This window comes from Stegodyphus dumicola, chromosome 3, assembly GCF_044657685.1.
Source record: "Stegodyphus dumicola isolate Sdum_Otavi_A_Nest chromosome 3, ASM4465768v1".
Lineage (NCBI taxonomy): Eukaryota > Metazoa > Arthropoda > Arachnida > Araneae > Eresidae > Stegodyphus > Stegodyphus dumicola.
In genome coordinates, this window is record NC_140770.1 from 33413103 (window position 1) to 33432159 (window position 19057).

A 19057-nucleotide genomic window follows, 5' to 3' on the forward strand; every position below is an offset into this window, starting at 1 on the left:
GTGACGTAGCACAGACTGGTTGCCTTGGCAACGGAGCTCGGCTTTAACCACTTATGCCCTTTACGCCCCCGCCTGAACGAAGCTTGACATGCGTTATACCATAAGACTAATGTGGTACATTTACATTAAATACGCAGTACATAAACAGGACTCAACATATACATTTTACCGTACATTAATAGTGCTCAACACATGCTATATGTAATATAAGAAGCACGGAGACAATATATATATATATAATGAGACAGCATACATGCGTCTATCTTTGGTACTGAAAGGAAAATAAGTAAGAAGGATTCTCCTCTCTCATAAAACCAGTTAAAACAAGAAAAAAATACTTTCTTTCCCTTAGATTTCATAGTAGTTTTGATATCATTAGAAGGCAAAGTTCCTATCCCTCTTGGGGATGGATTAAAAAGTTGCTCTTAAAATCTGTGTCCTGATCTTAGATTTTACTCATGGTGCAAAACAAATGTAATCGCATACAAGCTTTATGTGCAATGTTACTGTGATTATATTATGCAATATATTTTGTATTTGTATTGAGAGATTAGAGGGGCAGCCCAGACGGTATAGAGGTTAGGGGAGCCTACTGCGGTACCGAAGGGCCCGGTTTCGAATCTCGGAGAAGGCATGGATATTTGTAAATGTGTAATGTCTTTGCGGCATGGGGGTACTCTAAATATATAGCGAGCCGAAAGTCCTGTCGTGTGGTTTAGTGTTATGGGGTGTGGATGAGAGACCCTTGCACCCCCCTTCCGGAGTGCTGTACCTCAAAATTAGGTTGAAAGTAGAAATCCAATCTTTTTGAGGCTCTGGCATCCATTCTTCTGTGCAATACATGGACAAAACAACAACAGATTAGAAGGTGAATTTTATACACGAAGTTGTAATATTTAAGTTTTGAAGGCGATAAATTTTTTTCACCAGTTTTTTTTTTAACATTCAACGAATATGGATTGGAAGAATGTGTAAACTATTAAATATAAACTGTCTCAATTATGGAAATTTTCGAATGGTTTACTTTTCATTCTTTTTACGGAATTTGGTAAACTTTTATTTTATTTTGTAATCGGGGGGGGGGAAGCATAACTCTTCAGGGACATAGCCAGGTTGAAAGTAAGTTACCCAAACACTGAGGAAAGTGTTTTCGATTGAGGTAATATTTTTATGATATTAGTTATTGTAATGCATATGGCAATGGGAACAAAATATACTTCGTACAACATGCGTAATGTTTATGGTTAGCAGTATGTGTGTTGCACGAGAATTGAAGCTCGAGATCTAAAGAAATGAATGCTAGATTTTGTGACATATTTTTGAAGTATGTATTCTGCAAAAGGAATCAAAGTGCTTTTATTTAGTTCAGTTAGTCGAAAAGTTAATGAACTTCAGTGTAGGCATCGTTAAATGCACGACGAACGATGTTGCAATATTCAGTTTCGATTCGTTCTGTGACAGAAGTCTGGTATAATACTTGCAAATGTTTGTGTTATTCTCTCATTCATGTGATCAAAATTCGGAGTTCTTTCTAAAGATTATATTTGACAAAGCCTCAGAGTAACGCGTTAGGATTAGGACTTTTTCCAGGCCGTGGGATAGACCCATTTCTGTTAATCTACCGTCTTAGAAATCGACGTTTCATCTTGTCTCACAAACAGCATGCTAAATGGGACAGTGCTCCATCTTTTTAAAAGAAAATATGCAGTTCGATGTCTTCCATTTCCATTTACTCGGTGAGGGAACGGAAAGATCTTTGGCTGAATAAAATAAGAGCACTTCAATTTATTTAAAATAATACGCATTTCATAGAAACATTCATTCTCAGAGACTGTATTTGCGAAAGGAGAGGGAATACATTTTTTAACTTTCTGAACTGCTCTTTGCAGTTTGTATGTAGCGCGTACGGTATATTAATATCTAGGTTTTATTTTATCCGACTGATTGCTTGTGAATTTATGCTGATCCCATTATACTGCATTACTGATATCGGTCATGCGTTTCTACATGTTGCGTTATGATTTTGTTAATGTGTGTCTTACAAGGTAAGGATGCTTCATGGAGCGCTTCTTGGAGGAATTATTGTGCTATAATTTACAGTCGATAAAACCATGAAAACACCTATGTGACCAGTGGAGAATTTAAACCAAGATACTACCAGCATTCATTGGAAAGAATAACAATTGTATACTATTTATTTCATTCAAAATTCAGTGCTAGTTTATGCCAACCCTATCAAGATATATATTTGCCATTACAGCATTATTAAAAAAATCAAGTGTTTGAATGTTCTGCATTATGTGCGATGAAATAGCATAAAAAATAAGAAACAGGTATTATGTGAAGTAAATAAGCTTATAATTTAATAATTAATTTTAAATAAAGCTTTTTATTTTAGCTTAAATTTAACAGAACACACAACGTGGGCGTACAATCAGAACTCCTCCACTTTCGGGTATTAAAATAACATAAAATTGAATTTACAATTTAAAACGTGATCACATTCTCAGACTACACAAATTTGGTGTAACTAAACTAGCTCAAACTTTCGAAACGTAAAAAAAGGGCTAGATTTTTCTTCTTTTTTTCTGTCCTTCCCCCCCCCCAGAAAACAGAAGTGACAAAAAACTATAGTACGATTCCTTTACTGTCCTTTGTATTTCATAATCAAACGTAAAGATTTTTCTTCTTGTTTTCATCTTCATAGACTGAGCCTTAGTCTGGTGAGTGCTATCATAGGCACTTGTCTTATCTCAAGAGATGCTGAAAATCGTAAAACTGTATTTATTTAACATACTTTTTTAACAGCGGCCCAGTTTCGGAAGCTCTGACTGTTATGTCATATGCCTATGTTATTTTTGTATTTTTCCCCTTCCTGGTTTGAAGCATTTATCATTTATCAAAAAAACTGAAAATTATCTCCAGCGCAATCAACTAGTCCGAAAGATTCAAAGCCTGAAGCATTGAGTTGATTTTCTCTGCATAGCAATAGATATAGATACTACTTTCTGGCAAACTGAGGTTTGACGTAGTCAAATTCACGTATTTCTACGTCACTCGCGCCTTTGATGTTCGCGCACGTGTGGTTTAGAAACCAGGAGGATAGCTTAGTAAAGTGATTTCTACCGACTTGGACGAGAAAAAGCTATTGGATGTAGGGAGGGGTTATAGTACTTAATTTTGGGTTTGTGTGTTTATTTTACGTTATTTATGCTACTTCATAGTATTTCTATACTATCATCATGGATGAACTCATTGTAAGTTTGGCAAATTAATACATGTTCGGTAGCTCAGAACAGGGGGAGAAAAAAGTGGAACTCATTCGTAGTTTTCTATGAATATAAAAGTTGCGATTGTTCATTATGACAGAAATGCCAGCTTTGAATCTAGTACTTAACTTGTTTATTTATTATCATACAATGTTTAACCTGATTTCAATTCAATGATGCACGATTATGCATAAAGTAGTATAACATTCCATTTTTAAATATTTATTCTATCAAGGGGGAAGAACACACTGGAAGTTATTATTCATTTATTTTTAGCAGAGTATGATAAATGTATTATTTTCTCATAAACAATAAAACCACTCGATGATGAATGTGGAACATAAATATAGTTTTAATTATTGTTGTTCAATTGAGAAACTTTTATCTTATTACAACTTTTTTTACCGTTTGACAAATAATAATAATACTCGTAATAAATATTTATGGCATTTCTTCCGCTTTCCTAGCGTGCCTTCGTGGTGTAGTGGTTCTGCACTCGGAGCCGGTATTCCAGAGGTCCGTGGTTCGATTCCCGACGAAGGCGGTTGCTAATTTTTTATCTTGCCTGCTTCCAAAAATCCTAATGTCTCTACAGTGGCGCCCGAACTAAAAGGGTGCTAGATGAGGGTCCTCCACACCCAGGATTTGGCGATTGGGTCCACTAAAATCCCCAGCCGCCCTTTATAATGGGGAGTATATAAGGTATTTCTCCCGCTTTCCTAGCGTGCCTTCGTGGTGTAGTGGTTCTGCACTCTGGGCCGGTATTCCAGAGGTCCGTGGTTCGATTCCCGGCGAAGGCGATTGCTAATTTTTCATCTCTCCGGCTTTTCGAATTAACCTAATGTCTCTACAATATAGTTTTCAATAGTCGCGATTTGCGGTGTAACGTAAATATGAGACATTTTCCCTCAGAAAGTCCTCCTTGAAGGCGTCATGTTTTGCCTGAGGCAAATATCCCGTGCTTTGTTGTATTAAAATATTTTTTTCTCCTCTTTGTCAAGCTCTGCGTCAATATTTTCTTCAGTGACACCAGGAAAATTTAAAGCGAGTGTTATTGTTCTGTGACGTCACTGTAACTTATAATTTTAATATCCCAATTTTTTTCATACAAAATCTTTGCAATTTATCAATTTGGAAACTCTGTTATAGAACTCAGCATCGAAGGAAAGTGCTTAACCTTAAAGTGTCACTCTTATCTAAACACATTTCAAGAAAGGCGTCCTTGTTAGGGTTAGATATACATCTTCTAACAGAAGAAACTTAGATTATCGGCTAGATTTATTTTTCATTTGGTGTATTTGTTACATAATGAGCTTGCGTAAAGTAATTTAGAATAATTTTTATTTTATCTGCTTCTAATGATATTAGAAGATAAAGGAAATATCCGCAACTTTATAGTGATCTAAATTTAGATTTAGTATTGCTGGTAGGATGAATGTAATGAGAAGTATGTTTTATTTGATTTCGTCGTGCGTTTAAAACTGATTTTCCTTGTTCAGTACAAACTTCTTATGAAGCCAACATAAGGTACGAATCCATATGTTTAACTATCGTGTTGTAATTATTCAAGCGAGAGAAAATACTAGATCTGTTAATAACCCCCAAGACCCTAAAAATTTATAAAACGTGCTAGATTTGGTATGATGATTTTAGTGGTAGTCACCCATCTAGATACTCATGTTACGTTTTAAATCATATTCAGAATTTAATTCACAATACATAATATTAAAACTTGACTCCGTAGTCTTTTATGCCAAGCCTTGCTAAGTTTTGTACCTAATGCAGAATTATGCTTGAAGGGTAAGAAGAAAGTTTAAGAGACATTTCATATGTATGTTAACTTGTAATGTCTTGATTCCTGACCGATGTCACTGAATTTAGTCAAATTATAAGGTATTTCTATCGCCTTCTTAGCGTGCCTTCGTGGTGTAGTAGTCTGCATGCTGGGCGCATATTCCAGATGTCCATGGTTTGATTCCCGGCTAAGGCATTGCTCATTTTTCATCTCTCTTGCTTCAAAATACCTTAATGTCTCTACAGTGGCGCCCGAACTAAAAGAGTGGTGGATGATGATTTTCCACATCAGGATTTGGAGCAGTAGCAAAGGTCTGATAGCATCCAGAGGAGAAAGCAGTCTGACAGAAAATGGCGCGAACTCTGTATTTATATTAGCAGTTACATAACATGCCAGAATGTTTTCAAAAGTACTGATCTAAGAGGAAGATCCTGAAATTGCGGAAAGTTAATTAGAGGTTGCCTGTTCGCGTAGAGCAATATTTTTGATTTGTTTTTTTACAAAGTTTGCATTATTTATCTTATTTTGTAATCTTCTATGTTTATTTCAACTTTATACTTTGAATTTTATTTCATAATGACAATTTCCAATCTTTAATTTTTACGAATAATATAGAACTCAAATGCATAAACACGGGAGTGTCGGGGGACGGTTACTCGAGTTTTTTCGGAATACCCTACAGAAATTGCTTTTCACTCAAAATTGAATTGGCTAAAATGCTTCATAGAAATAAGTGCTTTGTGTATCAACATTGGTTCATAATCCCTTCTTTTCGCGGAAATATTTGGCCTGACTAGAATTGCCGATTTGGCTTAACCTTATTACTCGAGTAAAGACGAAACACCTTCGTATTTACGTATTTATTTATTAATTATTGTTCATTGAACGGGAGTTGGTTTGTTCCCCTTGAAAAGTCAACTAATTTCCGATCAATGACAATGATTACATGCATTTAATTTATTTTTTCCTTTTACAATTGAAATTTTGTTCTTCATGATGATTTAATTCCAGTCTCCGCCAAAACATTATTAACATTTTACTTCCAAGTTACTTCAAAACTTCTTTCAAAATATAACTTACTAGTATTCACTCTTTTAAAATAATTCTACTTAATTAAACTTAGGAGATAATATAATCAATATTGTTTAGGAAATAAATTATTATTAACTTACTTTGCAGCAACTGCGCAAGTAGTAGTAACTTAATTTCGAACTAAATGAATTTAAGATCATACAACATTATATATATATGAATTTAATAAATACAATATTATTATCTCATTCATATAAAGCAAATTAAAATTTTAAATTATGTAAATTGAAGTGCAAACAAAACAGAATGATTTAATTATTGCTGCGAACTAATTTGAAATATCATTCAGATTCAGATATATACACATACGTATTTACTCATCTTTTTTCATAATTAATTTTGATTTGCATTCTAAAAAAGGTTTTTGTTGCTTAGTGAAAATACTTACTGCTTATATTTTAAGTATTAATTTCTTCTCCTTATCTGGGGAGAGGAAACATTAGGAGGGAATTTTTTAAATATCTGCGATAACTTGCTTGTATGTAATGTGAGTACGAGCCAGTTTTCCTTAGAATGCCCTAGAAATATGAAGGTATCATTGTTCATAGACAGATCGCTTCTGTGTACGTTTGCATTCACCAGCTGCAGAGCTGTAAAACTTCTGAAGAGTGGTAATTCGATCGGTTAGCAAATCCTGGTGAACAGACTGTCTACATAGAAGTTTTCATGGCTGATGTGAAGAAGGCATCTATCCAGCCTTAAAGTGACCTAACCGAATCGAACTGCACCGTGTTTGCCATAATCGATGAAACAGTGATGCCAACCTTGCCAAGTTGCTGACTTGCAGCTGTCTTTAAAATTACTCTGTTCGCTTCTGATAATTAGTTAAAAAGAAGTGAGAAGCTTCGTAAGTAGCGCTTGTGTAATATCTTGGCTACCGTCATTGAAATAAATAGTCTTAAATTAATGTTATCAACTTTACATGAAAGTGATTACATTCCTACTTTGTAAAAAATTACTTTTGTTAACTTTCATACTAAACCCGAAACACCACTTTCTAATGAATCTTGTATGTTTTCTGTAAAAGGGTTAAAGTGGTGATCTAAATTAGCTATATAACTACTCCATAACGACTGTATTAAATTTACACCATTAATGATTCCGACAGTTGTTAGTGACTGTGACAGTCGTCGGCAACGAATCAATTATTCGGCTGTCGAAAATGTCTCTGGCAAGTTTTCCCAACTGCAAATGCAGCTCTAGAGATTCTAAAAGTTTTAAGTCGTATTCGGTAAGATTCCTTCGCGTTAAGTTCTCCCTTCAATTAATTCTTCTCCAGTACATTTCACTAATTATTTTTTTTTTTAGTCCAAAGGGATTTCAGTCCCGAAGGACTATTACTTTCGTTTGGCATTTTGCATCGGACTCCTATAAATGTCGGTTCACTTTTCAAACTGTTACCACAAAATGTTAGTCCTGCATTATATTTGAAGAAATTAAATAATGAAAAATCTGCATAAATGATTGTCTATTTCTCGCATTGTGATAAAACAATGGTACATAGAGCCATCGAATTTTGAATGACGAAATCCTACTGCGAATATGGGCATCTGAAATCCCAAATTTGGAATTTGTTTTATTATAGATTTTATATTTTGTAAAACTTTAACGAATTTTTGATTTACAAACTCAATGCTTTAAAAGCGCGAAATGGCAACGTTATATAGAAAAAAAATGCTTTTATCTCCAGCTCGCGAGACTGTGTATATCGGAAATTCTAAAGATATGCTTAATTTAACATTATTTTGCGATATTGCTCTTGAACTGAATTTTATGCTTTACGTGCAAAGAACATGATATTTAATAAATAAAGGTTACACTCAAAACGTTAAAAAAACGCCCCTTTGGACGTAATTTAAAATCTGAAAAATTTCAGATTTTTATTTTATTTTATTTTATTTTATTTTTATTTATTTATTTATTTTTTTTAAATTTATTTTATTTTATTTTATTTATTTATTTATTTTTTTTTACACAACGCATATTATTAGCCCAAAGGAACGTCAGTTCAGAAGGGCTGTTAATTTCGTTTTGGCATTTTGCGTCGATTCACTTTTTGCGTTGATTCACTTTTCAAACTGTTGCCACCAAATATTATCGCCCTATGTTATATTTAAAGAAATTAAATAATAGATCTGCATAAATGTATGTATGTTTCTGGCATTGCGATAAAACAACGGCACATAGAGCCATCACATTTTAAATAACGTAATCTTCCACCGAATACGGATATCTGAAAGACCTAATTTAGAATTTGTTTTAGTATTGATTTCATATTTTGTAAAACTTTAACGAATTTTGGATTAATAAACTCAATGATTTCAAAACAAGCAATAGCAACACTGTCGGGGGAGGGGGGATTATCTCAGCGCGCGAGACTGTGTGTCGGAGATTCTAAAGATATACTTATTTTAAAATTATTTTGCGTTTATTACTGTTGAATTGAATTTTATGGTTTAACTGCGAAGAACATGATATTTAATAAATAAAGGTTATGCAGAAAACGTTAAAAAAACGCCCCTTAGGGCGTAATGTTAAATCTGACAGCTCTCAGTTTTTTCATATTTTATATTTATTGAATTTAATTCTATGTTTATACCTGGACTTCTCAAGAAAACCCGCGTACTACTGTTATTACTTTAAGCGCACTTCTCTGTTTGCTTGGAGCCGTAAGAATTGTTGTGCATAGCGTGTTCTCTTTCTACTTCAGTTTAATACGTTTGCCATCGTTCGTAAGTGAATAACGAGACAGCGTGACGGGAATTCAGCATACGCTTTATACACTGGTCATCAGAATTAAAGGATAATGAAGAAAAAAAAATATGCTTACTAAGTTAATGTTGCAGCAAATGCCGTAATTATTTATATTAATTAAATGCAATGGAACACAAAAGTGCATTTCCGCGCATACGGTAGCGTCGGAAATATTCAGTTTCGGTGACTGACAACGGGATAAGCAATGCACGCAGGCTGGAATTTAGGTCTGTAGTGTTGTTTAAAATGCGGTTACCGAGAGTGATCAATATTCAGTAGTTAAGGCTGAAAGGCATTATTTAAGTGAAGGTCAAAAGGGGCGAATAGTTGGTAGGATCGAGGGAGATCAAGCGCAAATGGAAATCGCCCAAGATTTGAATATCCCTCAAAGTATCATATCAAGAGTTTGGAGCCGCTTTTTAAGCAGTTTCAGTTGATAACACAGCCTGGTCAAGAGCGACCAAGAGCAACAACTGCATCAAAAGATCGTATTTTGTTTTCGGTTTGAGGAAACCACGAAGCGACTACAAAAGATTTGGTTTTAGACCTCCAAGTTGCCACAGGTTAGCCACTCGAGTTGCCAAGTTGCCACTCGAATTAGCCGTTCTACTGCAGCACGAAGGCTTAGCGACGTTGGACTGTATGCCAGAAAACCAAAGGATTGTGTCCTACTCACTCCAGCTTCCAAAGGGGCCCGTTTAAACTGGTGCCGTCGTCATGTTCAGTGGAGCCAAGATGCCTGGGCCCGAGCATTGTTTACTAACGAGTTCAAATATAGTCTGAACAATTATTCTAGACGTGTTTTTATCTAGAGAGAGGAAGGAACACACAACTTGCCTACCCCCTTTTTTTTAATAAAATATCCCGTTCCTCCTATCGCGATTTAATGGGAGGGGGAGGGTTAACTATGACAAATGGCCTCTCCGAGCTGCATATCTTTCAACGAGGTTCTAGACTTGATCAACACTTCAGTAAAGTCTATGAAATCAGGATGTAAGGTATGCATATCTGTCCGAGGTGACTTAACTTTTCCATTGTAAGGTATTTCTCCCGCTTTCCTAGCGTGCCTTCGTGGTGTAATGGTTCTGCACGCTGGGCTGGTATTCTAGAGGTCCGCGGTTCGATTCCCGGCGAAGGCGTTTGCTCATTTTTCATCTTGTCTGCTCCCAAAAAGAATCCTAATGTCTATACAGCATGATTTTCCGTTTTCCATAAATTTGGTTTTGATTTTAATATTTTGCGATCAATCCTGCCAAACGTTCTAACTTACGATAATTAATGTTTTTGTACGAATTTCTATTAATACTCTTCATTAAGTATCAGTTACGTCTTCTTTCAATCATTATCCTTTAATTCTGATGACCAGTGTAAAATGTAACTTACGTGCTGTTACGAATTTTGCACATAAATCTATGATTGTACTGCAGTTATATGTGAAATTATTGTATTTTTCTGTATAATGTAACTAACATCAAAATCTAGAAAAGCGAAGCTTGCCGGAAAAGTAAGAAAACAGGGGCTAGTCTATTTAACTTTGAGCTGTCCGGCAAGAAATCGCCAAAATTCGCCAAACTTGACGACTATTTGGCGACATTTTAGTCGATCTCTGTATCATCGTAATAGGTATATCAATTCAATAACTATAATCGATTTTAGATGCTCTGTAACCGTATTCGGCTTGCCTTCCACTAATTTCGAGAAGCAGAAAGTACTAGAAATATCTCGGCGGCTGAGTGAAAACTACATAAGACTGGAGAGAGCATCTGTTCTCAGTTGTTGTTGTGAGTAGTTAATTCACAGTGGATTACTGACATATCTCCGGATTAGCCTTGCTCTGTAGATGCGCTTTGTATTGCATTATGTTTAATATTCTTAGTAGTTTGAAGTGCAACTACTGATTGTACTCTGTGATATTTTGAAGAGTTGTAGGACTGCTTTTGTGGAAAGTTCCAGAAGTGTTTCTTTTGATAAAATAAATTTTATAATCCTATCATTGGAGCTGTGTGCACTTAGTCTGTTATTAACCTGTACTCACGAAACAATGCGTTTCTGATGTAGGCAGTTTCAACGTACATGGAGTGTTAGTTAAATGTCGAAGATATCTTTTTCTGTTGAATATAATATAATTACTTCTCCTCTTTTGTAATTTATCATTTCTTTTATCATGCTTTTATCATTATTCTTTTATTATTATTTAGGGTTTTGTGATTTATTTTTGTGATGACGATAAAGGTCTTTGAACTCTTGATATTAGCGCCCAACGTATAACTGCCGCTAACCTGGTTATCGCCATATAAACAATTTTGATTTTGTTATTTAATAATACTTCAAAATTTCTGTGATTTTATTCTTAACGCAGTTCACTTTGAAGGATGTGATAACCGAAGTCAAGAAGATGGAGTCGAGTTCAAACCAAAACGAAGATTTATTAATCATTGACATACTGATTATTACATGCTTGCGCGATGTAAAGTAATTATTGTAGTCGCGAACAATTTTGGGTTTCGGATTTCAACGGAAATAACCATTTTGATCATTCCCGAATCAATTTTGTCTATTTTTTTGTCTATTTTTCTGTACTGACGGAGAGAATAGAGGACTCTTTATTCCAAAATTTTTAATTAAGTTAAAATAATTCCTAGAACTAACTCTAATGAAGTCAGGGGGAAAATGTATATAATTTAATATATGTACAAGGAAATCATGTGGTATCTAAATCAGATTTTTTATATTAAACCTTCCTATTACTGTTATTTTTTAACTTAATTTTACATACGCAAATTAAATATTTTGAAATAAAAACTATACCTCTGATATGGTTTGATATACACTGTATACCAGTGCTCCGCAACCTTTTCTCACCTGCGACGCACAAAAAATCTTTCTGGAATTTCGTGGCACATCAAAAGCTAATGTATATGTGTACTGATTTATACACAAAATTTACAATAAATTTTTGTTTTTAATTTGAAAAATATACAATTATAAAATTTATTATATATTATTATATATTTTTGAGTTTCGAGTTATCAAGGAAGTGCCGAAAAAATTCAAATGCTGACACACTTACAATCACACAACCACACAACAGTGAAATATATAAAAACATTTAAAATATACATTATTAAGGAAAAAAATGTCATTGTGTATTAAATACATGATAAAAAATTGCAAAATGTCAAATACATGTATTTGATTGCGGCACACCTATATCCTGCTCATGGCACACCAGTGTGCCGCGGCACACCGGTTGCGGAGCACTGCTGTATACCATAAAAGCTTTGCACCAAGAAGTTATCCGAATGGGACGAAATTGCGAATGCGCACACCTTACAATAGAATATGCAAATGATTACTTTCGGCTGCCAATTTCTGATTGGTTGGAACTCCACATGGCAGCAGAGCATCCGGATGGTGCGTAAAATAGACGACATTCGAATGCTAAGACATAACTTCCATGGGTATATGGTTGCATCGATGCATATGGACTGAACTAATGCCTCATAAGCGAGTTCATGAACAATATGAGCAAATATCACTGTTTGAAAAAGGACGTTAAATTGAAGTAAAGGAAGCAGGGTGGTCAAATCGCTGAATGGCTAGACATTGACGTCGGAGCGATGTTTACCAGTCAGCGATATTGGAAAGAGTGGGTGAACCATGGCTGTACAGAGAGAGCGTCAAGAAGCTAGCGGTCGACCAAAAGAGAAGACAGAACGCGAGGACAAAGTGATCGTTTGATCAGCGCTCATAGCCCCAGATGAGTCCTTATCTACGATCCGACGTGTACCCGAGACACCAACGACTACATTGATAGGCAACTTAGCGACGGGGGTCTGAAATCACTGAGACCATTGAGCCGACTGCCCCTCACATTTGCACACCTCCAGGTGCGTTTGCAGTGGTGCCGAGCGCATTTCAACCTGGGATTTGATCGACTGGGGTAGAATTGTTTTCAGCGATGAGTCTTACTTTGAATTGAGACATCACATACAGCGAAGATGTGTCTAGAGACGTCAAGGACAGCGGGTGGATACTTAACTGATTATCGTCTGCCACACAGCCCGACAACCAGGAGATATTGTAAGGGGGTGCAATTTAATTTCATTTGATATGGTTGTCAACCCTGACACCCTTATGACAGTACGCCTTTGCAGCACGGCGACGAGATTCCACGACATGTGGTGTTCCCTTTCCTTTCACAGTCCCTTGGGCTTGTATATCAACAGTATAGAGCCTGGACGCCCACGGGACGCCTTTCTATTGCTTCCTTTCATGCTTCTCCAACACGTACCTGTCCGGCGCGATCGCCAAACGTCAACCTGGAAGAGCATGCTTGGGTTTTGTTCAGCAGGTGTCTCCGACCGTCCTTGGATCTCGTCGATCAAACTCCCATTTGGGAGTATTGGTATGCTAGGCAATTGGTATGCTACGCAATGTCGCAGAAGTATATCCGCCAGCTCTACGAGTCAGTGTCCTGTTAGATAAGAGCTTGCACCAGGGCCACAATATGCGTAAGCATTTGAACTCACACATTATGTTACTATTCTTCAATACTTTTTACATGTACGAGTAGTTCGGTTGCTATATATTGTTTTCCTTCGGTAGAAGATATAAATGTTACGAGATGTATTTCTTGAAAACAGACATTTCATTGCAGATTCCCACTAATTTATAAAAGAAAATCATAGCTTTTTACGTCATTCACTAAATAAATTTTCAGCTTCAAAATGCTGATAAGACATGATACTATCTCTTAAGAGCTAACTTCACATTAATTGGTAGGAAACGGCCGCAGTATCTCAAATCATATGGCCACTGGCTAGGCGTGCCAATAAATTAACTCATTCGAAAGTTTTATTGATATATTTGGAAAGACGATGTTTCTTGTAATATCCTTCAGCAATATTAATTTATGTTAAGTAAAAGTGAAAATGTCGAGACACTACAACAAGTGTATTCTTTCACCATTTTAAAAATAATAAAAAAGTATCCAAAATGCCCAAACAATTCTTGGATGTAAAGTGTTCAGCTATCTTTAATTTATTAAAACGAAGGAAATTTGCATGGAACTGTTCAAAATGTGCTGAAATCCAGACCACATTCCAAGCTAACACGAAGGAATCAAAAATTCAAACAAAGACCAAAAATTAGAATTGTAAAACTTGATCGGACTTAGAAGAACGGTTTGCTATAGAAGTAACCCTGAACCTGTTAGAAGAGTTATTAGGGTACGTGTACACGATAGGTGATTAGCAAGAAACAAATACTTCGCGGAAAAAACAAGGAAAATTACGACGTCGACAAAAAAATCCACGGCAAACAAAGATTTATCATATTGAAGCCATGTCAGATTTTCAAATAAGTCAAAATTCAATATATTTGAGTCCGACGAGTGAACTGCAAACCGTATGAAGAATTTAATTCGAAAATCCTTTTGCCTGCGGTTAAGTACGAGGGTGCAGCTATAATTAATGGATTGAGGATGTTTTACTGCCTCTGGGGTGAGAAATTTAGTTTTTATAGAAGATAAAATGGATCAGTAGTAACATATAAATATTCGTAATGAAAATCTGAAAGTATCTGCACCAAAACTTGGAATCGAACATGAATTCATGTTCTATAACTGTCCTAAACAGTCCTAAATGCTCGAGTGTAGTTATTATTTTTTAGCTGCCCTGAAATTATCAATAGTCTTCCATATTCTTCGTAATTAAATGCTGTCGAATGTGTATGGAGTGAGTTGGACAAAACAATAAGAAAACATATTTCTTCGAAAACGCTCCTAAAAGCAATTCTTATGTTGAAATGGAACATTCCTGCACGAAAAAATTAATTAAGCATATAAAACTGGAATTCTAGCTAAAGGATATCCTATGAAATATGGAACTTCCTGTTATTTTCTTTCATAAATCTTTGATGAATTATTTGCTCAAAGTATTGAATTATTTGCTATTGCTCATTCTAACTATTTGCTATTGCTCATTCTAACTATTTGCTGTTGCTCTTTCTAACTATTTGCTATTGCTCATTCTAACTATTTGCTAAAAGTGTTTGAATACTTCTGTGGGTTCATTTTCAGAATCTTTTGAATAAACATTTTTTAAAACCAAAAATGTCTTGAACAACGTCTTTCAAATTAATCAAGTTTTAAGAAAGATGGTCAGTAGTATAGTATATTAATAATAAGTGATGTTTGCAAATAAAATTGAAAAATGCATGTTTCCGAAAACAAATCTGAATCTTTGTAGTTATACTAAGATTGTAACTTTTTCCGCTTGTGTGAAAGATTAGCTATGTAAGCATTCTATTGACTCTTTTCTTATTTTAAAATAACATTTTTATTTTCAAATCAAGCTGAAAATGTACATTTTGAAATTTATGTATATAATGTCAAAAGTTAGATTGTATACTGCAACAGAATTTGAGTTTGTTATTTTCTTTCTCGTATTAAATAAATCGGTTTTAAAACTTTGAATTTTTATCTCCAAACGATAAAGTGATTGCTAGCTGACATAAAGCGGAAACTTTCTAATAACCTGATTGGCAGCGAAATACAACTGCGATCAAGAACTTTTGTAAGTAATTGGTAGCAGTAAAAAACTGTAGAATATATTACAGATTTTGAAAAACAGTAGTATAATATAAATTGGAGTATTCTCTTTCTTTTTGTATAATATAGAATGTAGATTATTACGCAATCCAGGTACAAATTTAATAGACAATGCCTTGTATTACTTGAAAATATTGCTTGTATATCTTTGAGAGACAAAGTAGCAGAAACTTCTCACGGAACTTATTTCTTTTTCCACTAAAATTATTTTTCTTCTTTTTCAGAAAGTGATTTTGCTGTCGTGAAGGATGTGATTTAAAACTTAATCTACTTTTTATCGTAAGTATTTTTTCTAGATTGATAATAATGCTATCTTAAAAAGAGAACTTTTTATTGCCTTTCACTGTATTCTGATTGGAAATGTTTAATCATTATGTTAAATTTCCGTAAGTGATATAAATTTTAGCATGCGGTGTTTCAATAATGAGTAAAATAGTTTATTTTTGGTGAAAATGGGTGACTTGTTAGAAATTCGTATTTTACCGAAATCATAAAGTGTAGGTTAGCACTGATGTTCTACTTGGTGTAAGTAGCCTCATCTGCATCTAGCACCTCATGGATTCTTATCATATAAACCTATTTTTGTTGAAGGGGGGGGGGAGAAGTTAATTACAGACTTCCCCCCTTTACTAATAAATTGTACATCATATATAAAAAAATTTTATAAGTTACTTAAAATATTTTGTGGATTAAAATAGATGTATTTTTTTTTACATTTTTTTAAAAGAGAAAAATCAAAATAAATGGGATATTTAATCAATGTATAGAGTCCATTATGCTTTTCGAAGTAGGAAACAAGAAAAATCACTAATACCTTCGCCGAGATTTAAACTCGTAATTTTTTCATGTAAATGTGAACATGTATAGTTTAGGGATTTCAAATGCATGTTTCTTAACCGCGGAAGAAAGGTGAGTTTTCAGCGATATAAAATTCGCATCGCTGAAATAATACTTTTGCCGCAGTGAATTTATATATAATATAAGAAATACCTGGGGAAAATAATGAAAATGAATTATGTAATTTATCAAAATAAAATTGCATTTTAATTCTTTAATTAAAATCTGACCGTATATATTTTAATGATTTTAACTACATAACCGCAGATGAAAAGCGAGTTTTCAGCGAAATAAAATTAACTTAGACATTAAGAAAATTAAAATTTAGATATGTGTAACTCGAATTAAAAATAAAATTACTTTTGCATAATTAGCAGTGTCATTAATACTGTTTTCCTGAATAAATATATTTTTTTTACAAGTTACATTTTTCAAATAGCATATTTCAAAATTTTAAAATTGAAACATTTAATACTACAAGACTTAAGGGGAATTGCTCAGAAATATCAATGGAGAATATAATTTGTGTATGAAATTTGGTACGGTATGCTGTATAGGCTAATTATGCTTCGAAAACATGTTTCTCTGTTTTAGGTAAAAATAACGGTAAGGTTATTTGATAACATAAGTTTCCAATTTTTATCGTCTTCGATTGTTTTTGTAATTATTAGTAAATTCCAAATAATAAAAACAGGCCTTCCTGTTAGTCTCAGACACCTTTTTTTTAAATGTCTCATACTTTTTATTTTCACGATCACGTGCACGGTTAACGGGTCTTTCATAAGGAGGAGGGATCGCAGTGGGATTTATTCTGGCGTGTTTATCTTGAAATTAAATTTGCGTTAGAATAATTTTTTACGTAAATGATCTACTGTCTGGTCACGAGAAGGTGGGACACACATCGAGTGTATTTTGCTTACTTATTCCTAAGTCCTCTCATTTTCCGAGACGTGCTATCGATTACAATGTCAGGAATTCATTTTCCACATATTCATGTTATGCTTAAATCCAAGCAACTTCGTCGGTATTCAGGGATCAGAATCTTCCGTTTAAGTTATTGAACATTCAGATTCGTGCGTTGGAAAAGATTTTAAGTATTGCCGGTGCTTCAATTTGTAAACTAATCATTATTTACGTTCTTACTTTGAGTATCTTAAAACAATGGTTCTCAACATGTCTATGTTCAAATCCGTAAGAAATACTTATTTAGCTTTCGAATTCCTTTGTATGTCATACTTGAAAAAATGTAATATTTAGCTAAAGTGATTTCCTACCTCAAACTGGGAAATCCTTGTCTTAAATATTATTGATATTTAGTTCTGTTCACGTGAAATCAAATTCAAAAATACTGTTTTCGGATAATTATTGAAAGCTCATACATGAAATAGTAGTAAAAGTAAATGTTGACTTTGTAATAGGTAACATTTGTATAGCAAGTAAATATTCTATGTGCATCTGTTGCGCCATTTAAAGCGCGTGTCAGCGAAATTGCCCGATCAATGAGAAATACCTATCTTTTAGGGAATGCGGAGATATAAATTTGTTTTAAATTAAGCAGATCATGAAAGTAAAGGGGAAAAAAAAAAAAAAAAAAGAATTAGCTATTGCACTGGAAAAGTAAGGTAGGTTTGGTTCCGTAGGTTTTGCAAGTCCATAGCATGCAAACGGAACTTTACCGTAAAATGTTGAAATACTGGTAATTTTGAGTGCAAATTTAAGGATTTATATATTGTATTTGTTAAATAAAATATCATATTTTAATAAATCATAAAGTTCTCCCATTACCTCACTTTTTTCAGTAATATTCATAAAATTAAAATTGAGTTGGAAGCTAAAAATTGGCAAAAAACTGATGAGAGATTAAAACGCTAAGTGGAATATGAGCTAGTTTCTAGTAATACTGAGCATGCTAAATAATTTTTTTTTCCCCGATGCTATGAAGTTAAGTTTCGAATTTCTTAGAATCTTAATATAGCTAAGAGGGTTTATCGCTGATTGTATGTGGGGGGGGGGATGAACGCTATTTAAACATTTGTAGATACATTTTAAAAGCAAAGAGTAACTCAGTATGAATAAAAATTTAAATAAATAAATGTATGATAAAAATTTAAAAATTTTATTAATATTAATCTCCTGTCTAGCAGCATGCATTCCTTTTCTTTCCCTTTCTTTTCCCTCATTGATAATTTTACTTATTGCTATATAAGCACTTAATGAATTATATTCCTATAATTTATTGTATTCACTTGACGCGATTTCCTTAGCGATTCCATTTAATTGATGGATTAATTATTTAATTTGAATTGGGTTTTCCTATATTTAATTAACACTCGTGTGCAAAATTAAGAGAATTTGCAAATTATGTCTACTTTTACGAAAAGTATTGACCCATAGGTACAAATTGAACCGCCAAAGAATTATGCAAATATTCAGAATCGAATACGTTAGCGGGTATGTGCTCGATGGCCGAGCTGTAATTGTGGAGGGGACATAAGTGTACGAGGGGTTTTAGGCGATTTCTTTGCTCCTACCCCGTCACGACATTTGACATGTTTCTCGTAAGAGCTGGGAAAACTTTATACGGTATCAAGTAAAATGAGTAGCCACGAACGTATGAATGACGGAATGGGATGAAGAATAGTCGGTAGATTGGAGGCAGGCGAATTACAAGCATAGGTAGCTACAGAACTTAATGTA

General features: G+C 34.2%; 1 protein-coding gene across 11 annotated transcripts in view; it reads left to right on the forward strand.

Annotated features, from left to right (window-relative positions):
• Positions 1-19057, forward strand: part of LOC118194695 (plasma membrane calcium-transporting ATPase 2-like) — a 472379-nt gene that overhangs the window by 127213 nt on the left and 326109 nt on the right. For all 11 annotated transcript variants that reach the window (XM_035365870.2, XM_085812726.1, XM_085812727.1 and 8 more), the window contains one exon: positions 15748-15802. The gene's annotated coding sequence lies outside the window, so the exon portion shown is untranslated. The remainder of the gene's footprint in view (positions 1-15747; positions 15803-19057) is intronic.